This window comes from Taudactylus pleione, unplaced genomic scaffold (assembly GCF_031769625.1).
Source record: "Taudactylus pleione unplaced genomic scaffold, aTauple2 ptg000061l, whole genome shotgun sequence".
Lineage (NCBI taxonomy): Eukaryota > Metazoa > Chordata > Amphibia > Anura > Myobatrachidae > Taudactylus > Taudactylus pleione.
In genome coordinates this window covers 12521835-12543961 of record NW_028284463.1, presented here as the reverse complement: position 1 = coordinate 12543961, position 22127 = coordinate 12521835, and the positions used below count along the sequence as shown (strand labels likewise).

Here is a 22127-nt window from a genome sequence, read left to right as displayed (position 1 = left end):
GCCACTCGCATAGCTGTGGGTTGCCACCCACAGCTATAGCGAGCGGCCATGATGATGGTCGCGATGGTCAAGACCATCGCGACCATCGGGCTTGCGACGAGACCCTTGTGGTAGGGTCTCGTTCATCGCAAGCCCCAGAGAGCTTTTGGCTCTAACAGAGTCGGAAGCTCTCTACTGACATCACTTGTGATGTCAGTGGGGCCACCCCCAAACGGCAGGCGTTCTCATGGGAATGCCTCCGTTTGGGCAGCCACAACCCGCCCCGCCCACCAAACGGAACAAGCTGTCACTCAACATCGACAGCTCGCCCCCTTGGTGCGAGACCCGGAGCAAAGGTTTGCCTTTTGCTGGCCGGGTCTTGCGCATGCGCACGACGGAGCCGGCTCCGTCGTGCGCATGCACTGTGGGCCACCATCGACCCGGTTGCGAGCACTCAGCGCTTGCGATCGGTTCTGAATCAGGCCCTATGTCTGCCATCTAGTCCAGGATCAGCCGGTAGTGGCACTGCAAGTTCCAGCATAACCTGCCAGTTACACAATTTCTGTGTTCCTTGGGCTTAATCCAGAGTTGCACGCTATGCCGATGTTGGATGCACGTGCGGCTATGCTGTAGCGATGGTCGCGGACAGGATTAAGTTTAATTGATGCGTAATAGCAAATTTGGTTGTTACATTTTTAAAAAATGGTTTCCAACATGGGTGCAAGTGAGATGTAAGTGTCTGTGACGTGTGCCTAGCGTAAATCATGCACATAGGCTCCTGTCCCCGACCCGCACTTAAAATAGTCATCGGCGTCGCTTTGTATGTGGTTTCAATTTGTGATTTTTTTTTTTAGTGAACCTAATTCGCATTTGCGATCGAATTAGATTGTAATGTTGTTTTTTTGTGAAGTAAAACCACTAAAACTATGATCCTGGACTTTTGTAGTCTCTTACATATTTCTCCATTCCAGGACCAGCCCTAGCGTAAGCTCCGGAGATCTGTCGCCCATGGAAATAGCAGAATGAGTAGGAGAACTTGTGCCACCGCTGTCTTTATGCTGCAGCGCATGTAACGCACGGGAGCTGCTACAATGACATTATCCGAGATGAAACTATGCTGAATGTGACAATGGCTATAGAAGTTTCGTTCCAGGACTTTCATCCACCAATGGATAATCACTTGACGGGGTACAAGCAGAGAGATCTGTCCCAGACTCGTTTCTTCAAGGTGGCCTGCAGGACGTTTGGACCTCCAAAGTCACGGACACGACGCATCATTGCTCCCCCCATGGAAAAACTGCAATCTGGGTCAGTAGAGGTTACGGAACCGTCGCTTGTGGCTTCTGGCAGCATCATTAAGTTGTGATCTGAAAGGATGGCTGAGATCGGAGAGACTAGTAACACCGGTCAGAACATTTCAGACTGGTTACTGGAAAGACAGAAGTTCAGGACCCAGTTGGACAGTATGGGGGACATAGACAAATGGCTGCGTGGAAAACCGGACCTGACAGACCTAGAAACCCAGGTACAGGATAGGATGGATGAGAGAAGTCTCAAAAGCCGAATGTCCCTAGAAACCACTGAAGAAATGGTGGGTTCAGCACTTAGACATCACAATTTTCAGCAACTTTAGTCCTATCGACAGCCAAAGGGCAAACTTATCCTTCCGCATCAGTGCAGCTTAAGGTGGGACTTATTCAGAAATGCGAAACACTTATCCTTAAACTCTTAGCAACTGCCCATTCAAACCTTTATAGTGTTACACAGGTATTTTATACTGACTTATATGAATCTTCTCCGCCACTCAGTGGGAGCTGCCATGTTGGTTTTGCTAAGCGTGTTTTACATACTGAGAACTAAGACCACTATTGTTACAGAAGGACAATATTCTTATTTATTATTAGGAGGTATAAACAGGTAGAGGATGATAAGACATATGTTAATTTATCTATTGACCCAAATCAGTCATTTTAAATGTGCGGCATACTTTCAATATGGTAAAGGGCAGTAAGCAACTTCTGAATAGTTTTCTGAACAACAGACGCAATACACTACAATTCAACCACACACGCTTTAGCACTATATCCATTTCTGTGCATTGGAGTTCCACCTATCATTGGAGTTAAATTGGGGTCTAAGGAGCTGATTCAGACCCTCTCACTAGGATGCGTTCGCTCGTAGCTGCTGATGGTTCGCACTGAGCGCAAACATCGCAGTGCGCGAACCAGTGCGAGAGATCGGGCAGCGTATGCTCGCTGCGCATAGACTGCCCTGTAAAATGAGTGATAGGAGAGGCCGTTTGTGGGTGGTGACAGGGGCTGGCCACTAGAAACGGGGGAGTGGAGGTGTGAATGCAGGCATACCTGAGTGTCTTAACGCCGTTTCAGAGGCATGCATAATTAACAGGCAGCATCATGGTACATGTCGCTGTGTGATCGCCTGCCTTGATGTCACATAGCCAAATTTGCATATGCATCGGGCGAGCGAACGCATCTAGCAAGAGGGTCTGAATGAGCTCCCAAGTACTAAGCCTTGGAGAGAGATAAAGTGGATGAAGATAAAGTACCGACTAATCAGCTCCTACACTACATAATATTAGCGCCACTTTGGGTCATATATTGAATGCTAACTCACCTGGTGGCACCCCAGCGTCAAGCTGGATTATTGGCTGAGACAAGATCAGTTTAAAATTGAATCGCAGCGACACCATCTTGCGACTGGCCTCAAGACACCATTTTGCGAATGGCCGCCTAAGCGCCATTTTAGATAAACTCACACTTTAGTACATGTGGCAATAATACTATTAGCATCATGCGCTTGCATCCGTGACCATCGCCATAAGTTACGGCGATTCACCAAAAGCCCATTTCATGACTTTACATAGTTTGGGTGTTCTGGATAAAGTGCATATTATTATAATTCCCCTAAAGGATATACTGCATTAGCTAGAACAGAGCAAATGGCCAAGTGATAACTAGCCTGTGTAGATAAGCTTCTTGGATAACGTCTGCTCTCATTCCAGGTGGCACGGCTCGAATACACACCTTACATTAGCAAGCTTCCTGCAATGAAATAACTTCAAAGCCAAGAGTGTTATCTTAGGTTTGGGTCTTGTAGCTGGGCTAATTTGCATTCACACAAGAGTCTGGGAGAATAAAGGACCTTTCTTTTGAGCCTGGGAAAGGTGGGGGCTGCTGAGAGAGGGGGGCGTGTGGAACTATAAGGCTCAGCATTCCACACTGCTAGGTGTTCACTTAGTAAGTGAGATTTAAGTGCACCATTTCTCATACACACATTAATACGCACAATTGCGCTAGTACCTAATCGCATATTAGCGAATGCATAAGATCCTGTATGAAAACGCTGGTTGAAAGCTTCATGCGCATGCATCTGCCCCAAGTTAACTAGCGTCTTTACATCACACCCCGCATAATTCCACATTACATATTCACATAAAAGGTTTAATAAGCTTTAAAGGTATAAGATTTAAGTTGGTTCAGTTAGTATAAATGCTGTGAAATAAAGATATTTGATAACTAAGGTTTTATTCATGCTAAGTAAGCCATGTTTGGTTTTGTACTGATGCGTACTCTTTCAACAGAATTCCGGTGTTATCGGTGTGGAGATCGCATCATGCATTCTCAACTTATGGACCGCAGAGACATCGAGCAACAAAATGTATATTATATGAACAACTGTTAGGATATTGCAGGGGGCAGGAGGGCAGAGACCCCCAGTTGTTAGAGGCTGGGTTGAGTCTATTTGAACCAGCCTGTTAAACGCTCTGTAACAGATGCTTCCCCCCTGGGAACCAATGGCATAAGCAACAAACTTCTCTATTGTCCTGTCTATTCTGGGGGGGTATAAGTATGTGTGCTCAAACACTGTGTTTTTAGTCTTCTTGCTGAACGCTGAGGGATGAGGGGTTTCTTGCTGATGCCTAACATCTGGACCAGAAAGCGCTGCGTATGTATACTGTACTTGGGTCTGTATAATTCCTTTGCGCCGAATTGTGTATGGTCAATAGCGTGTAACTGACTGTACTTTTACTTGAATAATACTTTGTGCTTTGGAACCACACGTTCCAAGTCTGGAGTCTTTTATTTACTGTATGACTGCGTACACAAATTAGAGTCATCCTTAGAGGTTTATAGGTAGGATTTTAGAAGGTACAGGCAGGGGTATATAGAGGTTCAATTTCAGTATCGTTACCAGGATCCTCCAGTATGACAATACAAGGATCAGCATTCCCTCCACAAATTATTTTTGGCACCCCCCCCTCATACTCATGCACACCCCTAGTAGAGGCAGCATTTCAGTTTACTGATTAAATCTCTGCTTAAATAATTATGGGTTTTCAGGGAACTTGCATTGGCTGGACTAAGAATGCATCTGCTCTGGTTTGAAACATCTTCTCACTATTCCCAGATACTTGTGATATCTCATATACCTCAACTAGATGATCCCTGTTACCAGCTAACTATAGTATTGTGCTTCCAGGCATATAAAACTGAGGGAGGTGGTCGCAACATGATGAGGAGCTCGCAGTCCCATGTGATCACAATGTTTATGATGTGGATGATGAGCTTATTGTAATGTCTGCCATTTCCCATGCTGTGCAAATGACAGAGTGGTGCCGCCATTTCCATCGGTAACAGCAAGGGAAGTGTTAACACCCTCTGCACCCGTAGAGGAAGTTGTTCATACCATACGTAGCAGCAGATTAAACCCCCAGCCAGGTAACCAGGTCAGAGGTAGCAACGCTACCGGTCTGCATCCCATCGGACGATAACTGTTCTGAATGGAAATGCAGATGCGAACGGTGTAGTGCCCACGAGGGAAGTGGTAATGCATTGTCCTTGGACAAGAGCAGAACTAAATTCCATCATAACTGATTTCCCCGATCCCAAAAAGGAACTAGCCAAATGTCAAAGATTTTTGAGAAATTTGGGTCGTTCACATGAGCCAACTAATAAAGATTGGCGTGTGGTGTTAAGGGCCTGTCTGCCACGCAACACCGACGTGACAAAATTTATCACGGATTGTGTATTGGATGGTGACGTTCCCTTAACAGACCAAGTAAACCAAGGTAACATTTCCCGCATTGTAACTCAATTGGGTATATATTTTCCAGTAGTAGTTAGCTGGAACAAAATTTTCACAATCAAGCAAAAAGAGAGTGAAACTGCAGAAGATTATCGCGATCGGGCTCTGCAGGCTATCACCCAGTACACTGGGATAGAAGATATAAAAGATAGCACTCACCACAGGGGAATGATAGTCACGGTACTCATGGATGGTCTGAAAGAGAATTTAAAGACTCGGGTTCAGACCTCACAGCCTGGCTGGAGGGGACTCACTATAGATAACCTCATAGAGTCTGCCATAGAACATGATAAAAACATCTCAAAAAAGAGGGAGATCCAGAGCGAAAAACTAATGGCTGTAAGTATCCAAGCTCTGGAGGGAATGACTGTAACATCACATCCAACAGACACACTCGCACCTGCACACACACTTACAGCTGCCCTCACTAACCCCACACAACAACAAACACAGTTCCATTCCACTAACCCAATACAACCACAGGTCCCGTACTCATATCCCCCACAATACCCTTACCCTCCCTATCCTTACCCATATCCACCACCTTTACCCTCTGCTCAAACCTCACAACAACACATGTTTTCACCTGATCCACGGACATGTTTTTATTGTAAACAAACAGGACACTTAAGTAGAAATTGTACAGTAAAACGAGTAGGAACCCCAAATCAGGGAAGACCTGGATATCCCCATAAGGGATATGCACAGATGCCAGCAAATGTTCAACAAGCACCAGCTCCAATTGTGGCCGTAAATGCTTTATTGGAGAATGGTAGCCAACGCTAGGGGTCAGGTCATACCTGTAGTCTACAGATAGTCAGGTTAACGGGAAGTACTAGGGAAGAACCGGTCATGATGGTTGATGTAGCTGGTACTGAATATCCTTTTCTTGTAGACACAGGGGCGACCAGGTCAGTGATGAAATCTCCCGTTAATTTACAGGTGACCAACGAGACAGTGCCAACAATGGGTGTAACAGGTAAAGTGGAACATTATCCTTTAACAAAGTCCACAGAGGTTACTATTGGGCCGTTGCATACCAGACATTCTTTTCTTCTGGCTGCTGCGACTCCTACTAACCTGCTGGGAAGAGACTTGTTATGTAAAATGGGATGTGTTATATATTGCACCCCTGATGGTGTATTTTTAGATATCCCAGAGAGAATTGCACATGAGGTGCAGGATATGTTGGACACTCCCCAAAGGATAATGTATCGCTCTACAAGTTTAAATGAAAATCCATCACAGGTAGATGAAATGTCCCAAATTCCAAATTCCCTTTGGACTAAGGATGGACAGGACACTGGATTAATAGGAAACGGAAGCCCTGTAATGGTAAATTTAAAAGGCGTAGGCAAGCTCCAAAAATTCCCCAGTACCCACTAAAACAGGAGGTAGAATTAGGGGTGTTTCCAATAATTGAGTGATTATTGCAACAGGGAATCTTAGGCCCTCATTCAGAGCCGTACGCTCTGAGCAGAGCGCACGCTCTGAATGAGGGCCGGGCTCCATTTTCATGGAGCGTCCTCCTGGACGCTCGTATAGCTGTGGGTCACCACCCACAGGCTATACGAGCGTGCTTTTTGATGGCCGCGATGGTCGAGACCATCGAAATTGCGAGCCGGAGCCTGCGGTTGAGGTTTTCAACCGCAAGCTCCAGAGTGATTTTGGCTCTATCAGAGCCAAAATCACTCCCACTGACATCACTAGTGATGTCAGTGGGCCGGCTTCTGACGGGAGGCGTTCCCGTGGGAACGCCCCCATCAGGGAGGCACGCCCCTGGCACGCCCACCAAAGGGGGCGTGCTGTCAATCAACATTGACAGCACGCCCCCTTTGATCGGACACAACGAGCGAAGGACTTTCCTTCGCTCGTCGCGTCTGGCGCATGCGCACGACGGAGCTCCCTCCGTCGTGCGCATGCTCAGTGCATAACATCGACCCACTTGCGAGCAGACAGCCGCTCGCGAGTGGGTCTGAATCAGGCCCTTAGTTCGTACAGCTAGTGTAGCCAACAGTCCCATCTTTCCAGTGAAGAAGAGTGATGGGAGGGGTTATAGGCTGGTACAAGACCCCAGAGGTGTTAATAAGGTGGTAGAGAGCCAATTTCCTGTAGTGCCAAATCCAGCTGTCATCCTGATGCAGATGCAACCCATTTCACTGTCATTGACCTCTATTCTGCTTTCTTCTCTGTGCCTCTCCACCCTGACTGTCAGTATCTATTCGCATTTACATACAAATGTGTGCAATGTACATGGACACGGTTACCCCAAGGTTTCATAGACAGCCCCAGTATCTTCTCCCAGGCATTGCACGACTGTTTACAATCTTTTCAACCTGCCAATGGATCTGTTCTAATTCAATATGTGGACGATTTATTGCTATGTTCTGACTCGTTTATGTCATGTTTGAATGATACTAAACTTTTGTTACTTCATCTCTCGCATACAGGACACAAGGTGGCTAAGGACAAACTACAGCCGTGCCAATCCAGAGTAAAATATTTGGGACACTGCCTAACCCAGGGGTTATGACATCTTACAAATGATAGAATCCAGGCCATACAAAACATGACACTGCCGCAGAATCAACAGCAAATTCGTACCTTATTGGGAATGTGTGGATATTGTAGAATGTGGATCCCAGGTTTTTCTATTTTGGCCTTGCCTTTACAGGAATTAGTCTCTTCCTCAAAGCCCGATCGTGTCATACACACAGAGGAATCAGAGCAGGCTTTCCTTAATCTTAAGGATAGCCTGACAAAAGCTCCTGCATTGGGAATACCTGATTATGAAAAACCTTTTGATTTGTATTGTACGGAAGCCGATGGTTGTGCTGCAGGTGTCCTTACACAAAAACAAGGTGATGCCAGTAGGCCCATAGCATACTATAGTGCTCAATTGGACATGGTAGCAAGATCACTCCCCACTTGTTTGAGAAGTGTAGCAGCTACCGCTCTATTGATGAGTAAAAGTGAGGATGTAGTACTGGGCCATGATATGATTGTCTACACTCCCCATGCTGTATCTGCTCTGTTGAACTCAGCTCAAACCAGACACGTCTCTTCAGCTAGGTTTACCAAATGGGAACTAGCACTAATCGCACCCGCAAAGATCACTGTTAAACGTTGCAGCACGCTGAATCCAGCAACGTATTTACCATATGTACAACATGATGTACAAAGGGTGGAAGGAGACGAGTTGCTGGCGGGAGGTGAGTTCAGCGGACATAACGATACGCACGATTGTATGACATATCTGAATCAGACCTTTGCTGCTAGACCTGACATACATGACACACCTTTAGAGAATGTGGATGTGACTTTTTATACGGATGGGAGTTGTCATAGACAAACAGACACAGGTGAATTATGTACAGGTTATGCTGTTGTAAATGACAGAGACATCATAGAAGCTAAACCTCTTGGTCCTCCTCACTCAGCCCAGGTGGCAGAGTTAGTAGCACTAACTAGAGCGTGTGAACTGGCAGCAGGCAAATCTGCTAACATTTACACTGACTCGAGGTATGCGTTCGGGGTGGTGCACGATTTTGGGGCTCTATGGCATCTGAGAAATTTTATGACAGCAGCAGGCACACCAGTTGCACACTCCCGACACATAAAACATCTTTTAGAAGCAATACAACTGCCCAAAACAGTGGCAGTAATTAAATGTAAAGCCCATACATGTGAGGATGACCTGGTGTCACTAGGCAACAACAGGGCCGATGAAGCTGCAAAATGGGCAGCAGGGTTGAAAATGTTTTCTCCAACTGAAAAAATTATGTCTTTCCAAACAATTGATATGCTGAAATTAATTGAGATGCAAAATTTGTGTTCAATTCAGAAAAAAACCATTTGGAAGTCCAAGGGATGTGGGCAAGAGCCCTCCGGGCTCTGGAGAGACGGACAAGGTAAACCAGTAGCCCCCAAGGCATATTACCCCAGCCTGGCTGAGGCAGCACACGGTCTGACTCATCTGGGAAAACAAGGTATGTGCAAGTTGGTGAGGGCATACTGGTGTGCACCAGGTTTTTCTTCACAAGCAGAAAAGAGAGCAATGTCCTGTCTGACCTGCTTGAGGAAGAACATAGGGAAAGCGATCCCTACCGAACCGTCCCACATTCCACCGACTGATGGACCTTTCCAGGTGATACAAATTGATTTTATCCAATTACCACCCTGCAGGAACCTTAAGTATGTATTACTGTGCACCGATGTATTTTCTAACTGGGTTGAGGCCTACCCAGCGGCCACTAATACTGCTGCGTTTACTGCCAAGAATTTGTATGCAGGTACGGTATCCCTAAAATCATCGAGAGTGACAGGGGTACTCATTTCACAGGTGATGTTTTTCAAAATATGTGTAAGCTGATGGGTATTAATAGCCGACTTCATATCCCCTACCGACCGCAAGCCAGTGCCAAGGTAGAGAGAATGAACGGGACTATTAAAAATAAGTTATGTAAAATTATGGCAGAAACTGGACTGGGATGGCCAGAAGCGTTACCTTTGGTCCTACATAGCATAAGGACCACTCCTAGACCCCCTCTAAATCTGTCCCCATTTGAAATACTGTTCGGTAGACAACCTCATTTGATTATAAGTCCACAGGAAGACTTGAAGGGTAACAACGAGGTAACTGTAAAGTATCTTATATCAATGAGTAAGCAGTTAAAGCAACAGCAGCAGAATCTAAAATTGTTGTCTAATGATATGCCTGAAACTAACTGTCATGATGTTGAACCAGGAGAATATGTTATGATCAGAAATTTCTTGCGTTCAGATTGTTTGACTGATCGGTGGGAAGGTCCATACCAGGTGCTGCTGACGAGTACTACATCTTTGAAGGTGGCCGAGAGAGATACCTGGGTCCATTCCACTCACTGCAAAAAGTCAATCAACCGGTGGAGAAACAAGTCGGAGACAAGGCTGATAGTGTGGACCTGTCGCTCGCGAGCTTGTTCCGGGAGGATTGAAAAGGTCGTAGTGAGATACCTGAACTGAGAGAAATTTTGCAGGACTTGTTGTTAAAATGGACGGGCCTGCTGTGTTCATTTTCATATTCTCTTTTAGAGTGTTCACCATCCTGGTCAGTTCGAGGATATCCAGTGTCTGTGATAGGGGACCGATTGAGGAAACAGGAGCTGATGGCAGTGCTGATGGAGTGGAGTCAGGAGGAATGCAATGCCAAACAGGGGAGTTTCTGACCAATCTTAGTACTGTTATTGTTAAGAGAGCTGTCATTCCGGATACTCGGGGAAGGTGTGGAGGTTTATCGTCTGAAGATTCCTGTATTTGTGAGCTTTGTGGGTCCCTAGTTGATGAGAACTGTATCCAACGGTGCCAACCTAAATATAACCCGTACTGGGGTGGGTATCCTTTAGAGGATTATCATAGCATGGTAGGCAAAGTGTTAAACCAAACTGATTGCTGGGTGTGTTCACACGTGCCACAGGGACAGCATAACGTAGGGTTGGTGCCATTTCCGCTGAATACCACGGAAATTTTAGAATTACAAAAAGGGAAAACCTTGGATGGAAAATTCCTCTCATCCAAACCACCTCATTTCAAACTCTATCAATTCCAAGTAGATAGATCACTTTTGTGTTTAAACATAACCAACCCCAATAAACCCGGGAGTTGGGAAGTGATGGGGAATAATCAGACGATGACCTTCTCAGAAAGAGCTGATAATGAGTCCATAAACCATGATCTGTTACGCTCAATTAAATCTAGTGGGCAACATTTTAGGTATCGGTATACATTGAGTTCCACCAAAGAAATTATTGGTAGGGTGCCAGATGGTTATTGTGCTAAAATAATACAGCCAGAGACTTGCATGAACCAGATGGCAGACCCAGAAATAGGATTGTTTGCAAGAGATATGTGCTTAATGATAATGATACATAACATCCCTTATGTTCTCCCTGATAATGTATATTTTGTATGTGGAAGAAAAGCATATAAATGGCTCTCCCCGAGTTCCGAAGGTTTGTGTTACCTGGGAAGAGTAGTCCCAGAAGTTATGACCCTCACACATGTTGAAATGCTTGGTATACATAAAAACACACCATCACCATATCTTCACACGCAATATTAACACAGAGGCAAAAGAAACATGATACCTGGTGATGTGCATAAAGCCACTCAGTTGATTAGTGAGACAACTGGCTTTCAAGTTTTAGTGGCACTGGATCCCACCAGGATCGCTCGGGGAAGACAAAATTTTAGGTATATTCAGGAACTTGCTAAATTGATAGATAATATCACCGAGATGTACAATGACACATTCAGGTATACAGGGAGAGAATTGCAAGCGTACAAGAAAGAACTGGTGCAACACAGGCTAGTGTTAAATTATTTAACTGCTGTTACTGGAGGGTATTGCGTAACGTTAGCCACCCAATTTGGAGTAAAATGTTGCACCTATGTCACCAATGATACCAGCGACCCTAAGTAGGTGATAGACCAGAGGATGGATGAAATTCTACAGCTAAAATGGGAGTTTCGTAAGAACCATAATGCTTCAGTGGCTGAAGTAGGGGAAAAGATAGAAGGATTGGTTTCATGGCTGAACCCAGTGAAAGGGTTCTCAGGTCTAGGGGAATGGGTCCAGGAAGTGATCGCCAGCATAGGCAAATTCTTAATCCTTATACTGATTGTCATCATAATAATTGGCATATGTGTCCGGTGTGTTCCTATTGTGTTGAAGTGTGGAAAATGTAAAAATAGAACGAAATTATGATGGTGGCCAATATGAATACCGAGGTAAATACAGAACTGCATTACAACCCTGAGCTAGGAAATACCATCATTTAATGTATTATATTTAGCCATGCATAAAAATGTATTATTGAAATGTTATTTTTAAAACACCTCAGATAATGTAAAGTCTCAATTTCCCTTCAGGACTGCTTTGATAAGACTGGTGCATTCCCACACCTTTCACATGATCTTCCAAGATCCGCGGTGTGCGTATAATAGTAGTTTTATGTCCCCACTCAGAGACACATTATTGATGGATTAAGAACCACCTTGTGCCATCCCATAATAACACTAAATAATATGTAACTGTAAGCCTAAATTAAATTCTAATAGCCAATTGTGATAGCATGTTGTTCGCTATCAAAGGGTGGACTGTTGAAGCTGGATTATTGGCTGAGACAAGATCAGTTTAAAATTGAATCGCAGCGACACCATCTTGCGACTGGCCGCAAGACGCCATTTTGCGAATGGCCACCTAAGCGCCACTTTAGATAAACTCACACTTTAGTACATGTGGCGATAATACTATTAGCATCATGCGATTGCATCCGTGACCATCGCCATAAGTTACGGCGATTCACCAAAAGCCCATTTCATGACTTTACATAGTTTGGGTGTTCTGGATAAAGTGCATATTATTATAATTCCCCTAAAGGATATATTGCATTAGCTAGAACAGAGCAAATGGCCACGTGATAACTAGCCTGTGTAGATAAGCTTCCTGGATAACGTCTGCTCTCACTCCAGGTGGCACAGCTCGAATACACAGCTTACATTAGCAAGCTTCCTGCAATGAAATAACTTCAAAGTCAAGAGTGTTATCTTAGGTTTGGGTCTTGTAGCTGGGCTAATTTGCATTCACACAAGAGTCTGGGAGAATAAAGGACCTTTCTTTTGAGCCTGGGAAATGTGGGGGCTGCTGAGAGAGGGGGGCATATGGAACTATAAGGCTCAGCATTCCACACTGCTAGGTGTTCACTTAGTAAGTGAGATTTAAGTGCACCATTTCTCATACACACATTAATACGCACAATTGCGCTGGTAACTAATCGCATATTTGCAAATGCATAAGATCCTGTATGAAAACGCTGGTTGTTAGCTTCATGCGCACGCATCTGCCCCAAGTTAACTAGCATCTTTACATCACACCCCGCATAATTCCACATTACATATTCACATAAAAGGTTTAATAAGCTTTAAAGGTATAAGATTTAAGTTGGTTCAGTTAGTATAAATGCTGTGAAATAAAGATATTTGATAACTAAGGTTTTATTTATGCTAAGTAAGCTGTGTTTGGTTTTGTACTGATGCGTACTCTTTCAACAGAATTCCGGTGTTATCGGTGTGGAGATCGCATCATGCATTCTCAACTTATGGACCGCAGAGACTTCGAGCAACAAAATGTATATTATATGAACCCCCAGTTGTTAGAGGCTGGGTTGAGTCTATTTCAACCAGCCTGTTAAACGCTCTGTAACAGATGCTTCCCCCCTGGGAACCAATGGCATAAGCAACAAACTTCTCTATTGTCCTGTCTATTCTGGGGGAGTATAAATATGTGTGCTCAAACACTGGGTTTTTAGTCTTCTTGCTGAATGCTGAGGGATGAGGGGCTTCTTGCTGATGCCTAACATCTGGACCAGAAAGCGCTGCGTATGTATACTGTACTTGGGTCTGTATAATTCCTTTGCGCTGAATTGTGTATGGATCAATAGCGTGTTACTGACTGTACTTTTACTTGAATAATACTTTGTGCTTTGGAACCACACGTTCCAAGTCTGGAGTCTTTTATTTACTGTATGACTGCGTACGCAAATTAGAGTCATCCTTAGAGGTTTATAGGTAGGATTTTAGAAGGTACAGGCAGGGGTATATAGAGGTTCAATTTCAGTATCGTTACCAGGATCCTCCAGTATGACAATACAAGGATCAGCATTCCCTCCAGAAATTATTTTTGGCACCCCCCCTCATACTCACGCACACCCCTAGTAGAGGCAGCATTTCAGTTTACTGATTAAACCTCTGCTTAAATAATGATGGGTTTTCAGGGAACTTGCATTGGCTGGACTAAGAATGCATCTGCTCTGGTTTGAAACATCTTCTCACTATTCCCAGATACTTGTGATATCTCATATACCTCAACTAGATGATCCCTATTACCAGCTAACTATAGTATTGTGCTTCCAGGCATATAAAACTGAGGGAAGTGGTCGCAACATGACGAGGAGCTCGCAGTCCCGTGTGATCACACCCACCATCCATCAGCCTACCCTGGAAGCCCTGGCTATCCTGGAAGGTTACCTGAATCAGCGCCGGCTGCGCCTGGTGGACCTCAGACAAGAGCAAGAGGAAGCAAATCTCCAGCCAGGACCTGAAGACTGTGAGAAAAGAGGTGAAGATTTAAGAATGGTGGTTGGGTTATTTGGTCAATGGATAACTCTTTCCTAAGTTCTTATTTTCTCTTATTTATTACTTGTAGATAAATACATACTATAGTGTATCCAGTGGTGCTGGCCCTCATCTTATAGGCTCCTCAGTTCCTGCATTCAACCTTGGATAGTTGAGAGGTTTATTGAACTGACTGCTGGACTGTAACGCAAGCCCTGCTTCTTCCTAGGCTAATATTCCCATCAGTGACTTGCAGTTTGATGACCTGGTGATGTCACTCAGCAATAAGCAGCCAAATCAAATCAACTACAAGGAGCTGTCAGTAGGACATTATTCCTGGAGGAAGAAGAACATGGAAGACCATAAGAATGGTGTAACCGTCAGCCCAGGTAGACTAACACGGTCATCTCCTACACACCCTCACGTCAGGGATCCTTCCTATGCAGAATAGTTTCCCATAGGCTTATTACTGACCAAATATTGGTTTTCTAGCTACCAAATGAGAGACAAAGCTGAGAGTATAATGAGTGTGGTAGTTACGTCATACATCCAGCAGGTAGACTAATCATGGCTGTTAGGTTTTAGGTGGTGTTACATAAGAAGTCTCCAATGAAATGAGTGGATAGTGATAAAATGGTAGAAGACATGGGGTGACCATACTTACACGATCCATGGCATGGACCATTATGCCTGGTGGTAACATCATCCTTTGTGGGTACAGAGAACAGGTTTCTCCTTCTCGACAGAAAAACATAAGTACTGTTTTTGTTTGGGTGTAACGTGAGCTGCGACGCTGTGTGTTTTGTGTCTCCGTTGGCCATTATCATGTTAAACATATGTTTCCTCTGTCCTTGCAGCCGCAGTGAGGTATTTCCAGCCTCCCAGCGACCACAACACTGAGGGAGGCGATTCCCAGCCTGCGGTGACCCTCTCTGAGATGCTGGATGGACTAGGAAGCATAAGAACGGAATCTTGGCCAGTCCACAGTGTGCAAAGCGGGGGGAGTGGGTAACAGTTTCTGCAGGTGCCCCCGATCAGTTTGGAGAAAAGAAGACCCCTCAGCTATGAGGACATGGAGGACATTGGGAAGAAATACAGAGAGAGGAAGCGCAGAGTAAAGGTGAGGACACCAAAGATGGAAATACATAGGCATGGCCACCACTCCCATTGTTACTGAACTACAAGTCTCAGCATCCTTTGCCAGAGAGGTATACTTCGTACAGGAGTAGCCGTCATCACTGTCAGCGGCACTTACCCCTACCCTCTAATGGGTGCAGGAGATGCGTCTGAAATTGGCATCTACTGTGCATTCACACAACTCATAATGGAACGCAACACAGCAAGCCAATGGCACACCCACAAAATGCACATCCATATTGTTGATGCCCATTTAGTATTTATACACAGAATGGCGTAACACTCTGAATAGAACATATATCCGCATAGATGCATGTGCAGCCCGCAACGCATGCGCAGTCTGCGAAAAATCACTAGATGCGGCCGCCTACGAATTTGTGCGCGATTCACGATTAGGCTGTTAGTGTCAGGCTTAGGGAACCTGGCGACAGCATGGTATAAGCATTCGATATTCACACTATCTTCCATACCCTTCCCCAGAGTAACACTCGGCTTTTGGACTGGTTAGAGCAGTGCCGTTTGGTGCACAGCGGCAATGCTCCTTTGGATGCTCATTCCCTGCCTTCTACACTGGGAGGGGAGACAGCAGAGCTGGTGGAACAGTTCCGGAGACAGGGGCTGTAGCAGCATTCCAAGATCCTGAGGCTGTGCCAGACCTATGAGGTTCCTCTCAATGAGAAGCTGCTGGAACAAGGTGAGGAACCAATTTTATTATCTGTGCTCTAGAGACGTTCATCTTGAATTGGGGATATTCCTGGTGTCAGGGTCTGATTCCGCTTTAGACAGGGAAGGGTGAGAGGTGGCTAAATAGGGGATGATCTGATTGGAGCTGAGGGGAGGATGAAATGTATATAGTAGGGACACTATATTCTGTAACATAACTGGGAAAGCTATATAATGTACTATGTAAATATGGGAGGGAATCACTTTTTCCATTTTAGTCAATCAAATACTAAAATATTATAGTATCCATGCAAACATACCTAGCACTCAATGTACTGAAATAATTAAATTGAGATAAAAAATAACTTTACAAGTCCATTTAACTATGAGTTAAAGCCAGACCTTTCATATTTGTAAATTAATTTGAAAGTGCACCAGTATACATGGTCATCTGTTATGTTATAGGGTAACACGGTAATCCAGTCACCACCCATTACATAACAGCGTGTGTTATCATGAGCAAATAAATTACTTTTACAAACTCCAACAGATCCCAGTAGCCCTCATTGCAGTCACAGGAACACAAGTACGATCCCACTTAGTGGACATAGGAATGTTGCTAGATCAGATTTTCAGAAGTAGAAACTCTTCTGTATTTACTTATCAGACCTCACTGGAAGTGACTGTGGAACCATACTAATCAGACCTCACTGGAGGTGACTGTGGAACCATACTAATCAGACTTCACTGGAGGTGACCGTGGAACCATACTAATCAGACCTCACTGGAGGTGAGCGTGGAACCATACTAATCAGACCTCACTAGAGGTGACCGTGGAACCATACTAATCAGACCTCACTGGAGGTGACCGTGGAACCATACTAATCAGACCTCACTAGAGGTGACCGTGGAACCATACTAATCAGACCTCACTGGAGGTGACCGTTGTCAAAGTAAAATAATTGGATATGATCGTTTGCAATCTATTGTCTGACGACCTAGTTGTCTATAGTCTGATGGCGAGTAAATTGGATGCTACTTTGCGTCGCCGCAATCTGATGTGCACAAATGCAAATCCACCACACACATACACTGATGCACATAATGCACACACATAAACATATATGCATACACATAGATGCTCACATGCGTATTCACATACATACATACGAACATTTTCTATTTCAATGCACAGGCGCACATATGTATAAAATGGTTCCCACACACTATAGTTAATAACCAGAGTTATTAAAGGTATTATTAACTAATAATTATGATATAATATGTACTTAAATTAGATCTAAGGTTTAGAATACAGTGGACATGTCATGTTTGGTATCATACTAAATCCCTGATCCCTGTTTATCTGGAGACATCCGTCTCTGTCGGCAAGGAAATTGCATCATGCGTCCACTAGTTATGGATGATAGGGAGTTATTGCTTAGAATGTTATTACTTAAATGCAGTGTTGTAGCCAGTTTTAACCAGTTGTTCGGCGGAAAACTACACAATGTGACTGTTTGAGGAATGAGCCATACCCCCGATGACACCGTATGAACTGACCAATGACCAGTTTATCCAGAACCAAGAACCAATGAAAACCTGTCAACTAGTTCCTTTGTTAACTCTGAAAACTGTAAGGTATATAGGCTGTGTCCCGATCTCAGTGTACAGACATCCTCTTTGCTGACCGCAGGCTTCTGGATTGATGGGACCAGGGTGCACGCGTATGTATCGGCTTGTACTATTTTATTGCTTTTTAGTCTAATTGTTAAATCTTTCATCGTGTTACTTTTTCTTTACATAAATAACTTTTTGTACTTTGGAACCACACGATTGGACTGGAAAGCAATCCTTTCTTAAGTGACTTGCAGCGGTAAATAGCGACTAGCGACTATTAGCCTACATCTTAAGCATGCCATCTGAAGCATGGAGTTAGAACCAGAGTTGATTTTTTTATACCATCTTTCATCTCTTTCCAGGTACACTAATGCCATCTTCCATATCTGATGCCTTTCATTGCAAAAATAGTCTGTATTAAAAGTTTGTTTTCCAACTATGAAGCTGCATCTTCCCCCACCATTAATTAGCTTGTTGAACAAACTGCTCAAACATCCCCTCCCACTGTACCAGCTGACCTAGCTTCTCCTGCAAAAGGGACTCATTTTAAAGCCTGCACACACAGGCTTGACCTGCCACTGTAGCCTGCATCTTAAGCATGCCATCTGAAGCATGGAGTTAGAACCGGAGTTCAAACTGGATTTGGACTTTTGACTACTTTCTAACCAAAATTTAAACCATCTCACAAACACAGCAGCACAGGAATGCTGCCACTCCACCCTCATTTACACTCCCCTGAGACTGGGTTCGGCTGCTGTCTCATGCTGCAGCTAAATCAAACTCCACAAACTGCTGGATGTGACAAAACCGCACACTCGTGTGAAGGAGACGCTGTGGCTTTTTGCAGAACACTCTATCATTTTTTAATTTCTGATTAAGTTTAACATGGTTTTAACTTAAAATACGGTCACCATTTATTCTTTTTTATTTTTCTCCAACTGGACGTTATACTTCCGCTACTTGCACACCCTGCCAGGTGTAACCTACGCAGTGCGACCCAGATGGCAGCCTCGGATGGTTCTTTCTTGGGCAGGATGAACAAACACATGGATCTATTCATTCAGTGCATTTCATATTTCAAATGTTTTAGTCACCTGTAAATTTCCCTTCTAGCCCCAATGGAGCAGCAGTAGCAGCACTGAGGAGAGGTCAGGGGGCGCTGCGTATATCAGCATAGCTAAACTGCATCACCTAACTCTACTGTGCGGACCCTATACTACTACAGAGCAAACAAGCATCTGCTCCAGGCGCAGGGTGCAGCCTTTTAGGGTGCACAAGAGATTCAGCCGCTTCATTGCTACACCTTGCCAACTTAATAAAAAACATTTTGGACCACTGACCTGGCTCCAGTATTCCCGTGGGACCCTCGCCCCTGCTAAGCCAACCTGTCTGCCACCTCGGAAGTCAGCAAATTTGGTACACAGGCTTATTGCAGAGTATGATGTGAATGTGCATTAATAGAGTACATGGGGCTACACTAAGTGGTAATAACTTCAGAAAGAAAACTTTAAGTTCATGGACTTGTATAGGAAATGGACCTCAGACTGCACACCTTGAACATATATATACATAATTGGAGGTGCTACCTGTGGAGACAATTGATATATACACAAAAAGAAGAAATACAGGTGCTCAACTCCAAATTAACTGATTGTATATAAATAAATAAATTTTTGCAGTGAAAAGAGGTTTTTGGCATAATCTTGGCCAAGGTTATGGGCCTACCCACCAGATCCAGGTAACCTCTATCGGGTAGGTCCCTAACATACTAGGGTTCAAATCCAGAGCGCAGGATCCCCCCAAACTGGTCCAGCTAAGCTGCCCCAGGGCACCGCCATAGTAAGAAAAGTGCAGTGTAAAAGAGATAGTTAGGAGCAGCCACAGCTGCATATAAAGAATGAAAATAAAAAAGTGAAGTACATGTATAATAAACAAACAGTGAAGGGTTAAAATGTGTTATAAAAGAAAAATGTGATATTTCCTTAGCTGGGCCAGTTTGGAGGTGTCCTGTGCTCTGGATTTGAACCCTAGTATGTTAGGGACCTACCCGACAGAGATTACTCGGTTCTGGTGGGTAGGCCCATAACCTTGGCCAAGATTATGCCAAAAACCTCTATTGATTGCAAAAATGTATTAATTTATATACAATCAGTTAATTTGGAGTTGAGCACCTGTATTTCTTCTTTTTGTGTATAGTTCATGGACTTGCCCTGATTTATCTTTGCTTATTAGTACAAGGAGCTCACTATTGCCCCAGAATGACTCTTTGGTGTGAGAGAATAATACCTCTTTTCCACCAAAAACCCAGGTCCGACCTGGGTTTTTGGACATGGTTCCAACCCAGGTCAGACCCATTTACACTGCACCTTTGATCTGGGTTACTCCCAGGTCAGCCCTGTTCACACTGAACTCAGGTCTGCCCTGCTAAACCTGTGAGGTCATAAAAAGTGGGAGGTGAATGCTCCACAACCACCAATCCGCTCATTTTAGGCATGATCCAGGTCAGATAACCCGGGTTGCACCGTTTACACTGCACCATTCCCTGGGTCCATCCTGGGTCCAACCCTGGTAGCTACCTGGGTTGGATTGCAGGGTCACTTGACCCAGGTTATTTTTCAGGGACCCTTTTAAACTGAGCTGCGACCCAGGTAGACCCAGCAAAAACCCAGGTTTTTGCTCTGGTGTAAAAGGGGTATTAGTGATCCAGGCAGCAGGTACATGTGCGCTGAGAAATATGGGACCCAGTACAGAGGAATTAGGCTGTGTTTCTGGCCACAGCGGGCCCCCAGGCAGTCCGGTCTCTGATGGAGCCCCTGCATGTGCATGATGGAGACCCTGTATCAGATATCTGACCTGCCATGGTTATGCAAATCAGTGATGTCACAGTGGCCAGTGATATCATAACACAGGACAGCCAGTGAGGCTCACCCTCAGCAGAGACTTGCATTATAGTTACAGAATCCTAGCAAGGTGCATTGTTTTTATTATAAAGCGTATTTTTCTCTAATTCTACTACTGGAGAAGCATCTGGGAGGCTGTAAGACTAAATGTGAGGCGTCATGGCCTCGTCTAGGTAAGTGACTGGTTGTGTTGTGTTTTAAAATAGGGATTTCCTTGTTACAAATGTAATATTTATGATCAGATTTACAATTATGTGGAACCCCAATTATAGCTAATTTATTTCACTAAGTCCATCCATACTGTGACTAATTACACAAACATTGATAGCATCCAAAATGGAGTAACTTATAATTGTCCTTCAAATTCTTTGAAACAGAAGCTGAGATACTTTAATGTTTCACTGTTTGTTTATGTGGGGATTGTTATTATTATTATTATTATTATTATTATTATTATTATTGTTATTATTATTATTTTTTGTAATAGTTTTTATTATTGAAACACCATAGAAAATTACAATTACAAAATTTGTTTAAAAAAAATAGAATATCACATCAATCCATTACATAATAGCATCATAGAAATGTTTTTATTTTTTATTTTTAATTTGAAACCACTTGAATTCTTTTATTAGTACTAAACAAGCGTTCTCATAGTCTACACCAGGCCTGGACAACCTGAGGCTCCCCAGCTGTTGTGAAACTACAAGTCCCAGCATGCCCTGCCACAGTTTTGCTATTAGGGAATGCTAAAACTGTAGCAGGGCATGCTGGGACTTGTAGTTTCACAACAGCTGGAGAGCCACAGGTTGGCTCTACACAAACTTGTTTAAAGTAGTTGTCTCTAAGATAAGTCTGGAAACGCAGCAGCCCTCATCCTCCTCATTATAAACCGTCCAATCCGCTTATAAAGCTAAATTCAAAATGATCCAAGGAAACAATTTGTTCTGTTTTGTTGTTGTCATTTTGGAATATTAGGAACAGTTTTATGCTGTATCAAAATTCTGTTCTTAGGGGCCAATGTAATAGTCTTCATTCTAGCACCCTGCACCTGTCACAGCCCGTGCCTTTCTTCTTTTCTGCCTGGGGTGTCACTCTCTGCTCTGGTGCTTCTAGCACACTCAGCTGATGCAACACACTGCTGAGATATAGACCAGAGAGTGCTAGAATGAAGACTAATGTAATCTGAGCTGCAGAAGTATATGTCTTATTATTACTGCAAACCCATTACCAATATCACTGTAATAATGTAATCTGAGCTGCAGAAGTATATGCCTTATTACTGCAAACCCATTACCAATATCACTGTAATAATGTAATCTGAGCTGCAGAAGTATATGCCTTATTATTACTGCAAACCCATTACCAATATCACTGTAATAATGTAATCTGAGCTGCAGAAGTATATGCCTTATTATTACTGCAAACCCATTACCAATATCACTGTAATAATGTAATCTGAGCTGCAGAAGTATATGCCTTATTACTGCAAACCCATTACCAATATCACTGTAATAATGTATATAGATAATAACAGTAACATTACTGTATATTGGCATAAACATGCTC

At 43.8% G+C, this 22127-nt stretch overlaps 1 pseudogene; it reads left to right on the top strand.

Moving 5' to 3' along the window:
* Positions 1 to 1093: 1093 nt before the first annotated feature.
* Positions 1094 to 16101, top strand: LOC148535055 (EF-hand calcium-binding domain-containing protein 12-like; annotated as a pseudogene).
* The last annotated feature ends 6026 nt before the right edge of the window (positions 16102 to 22127 follow it).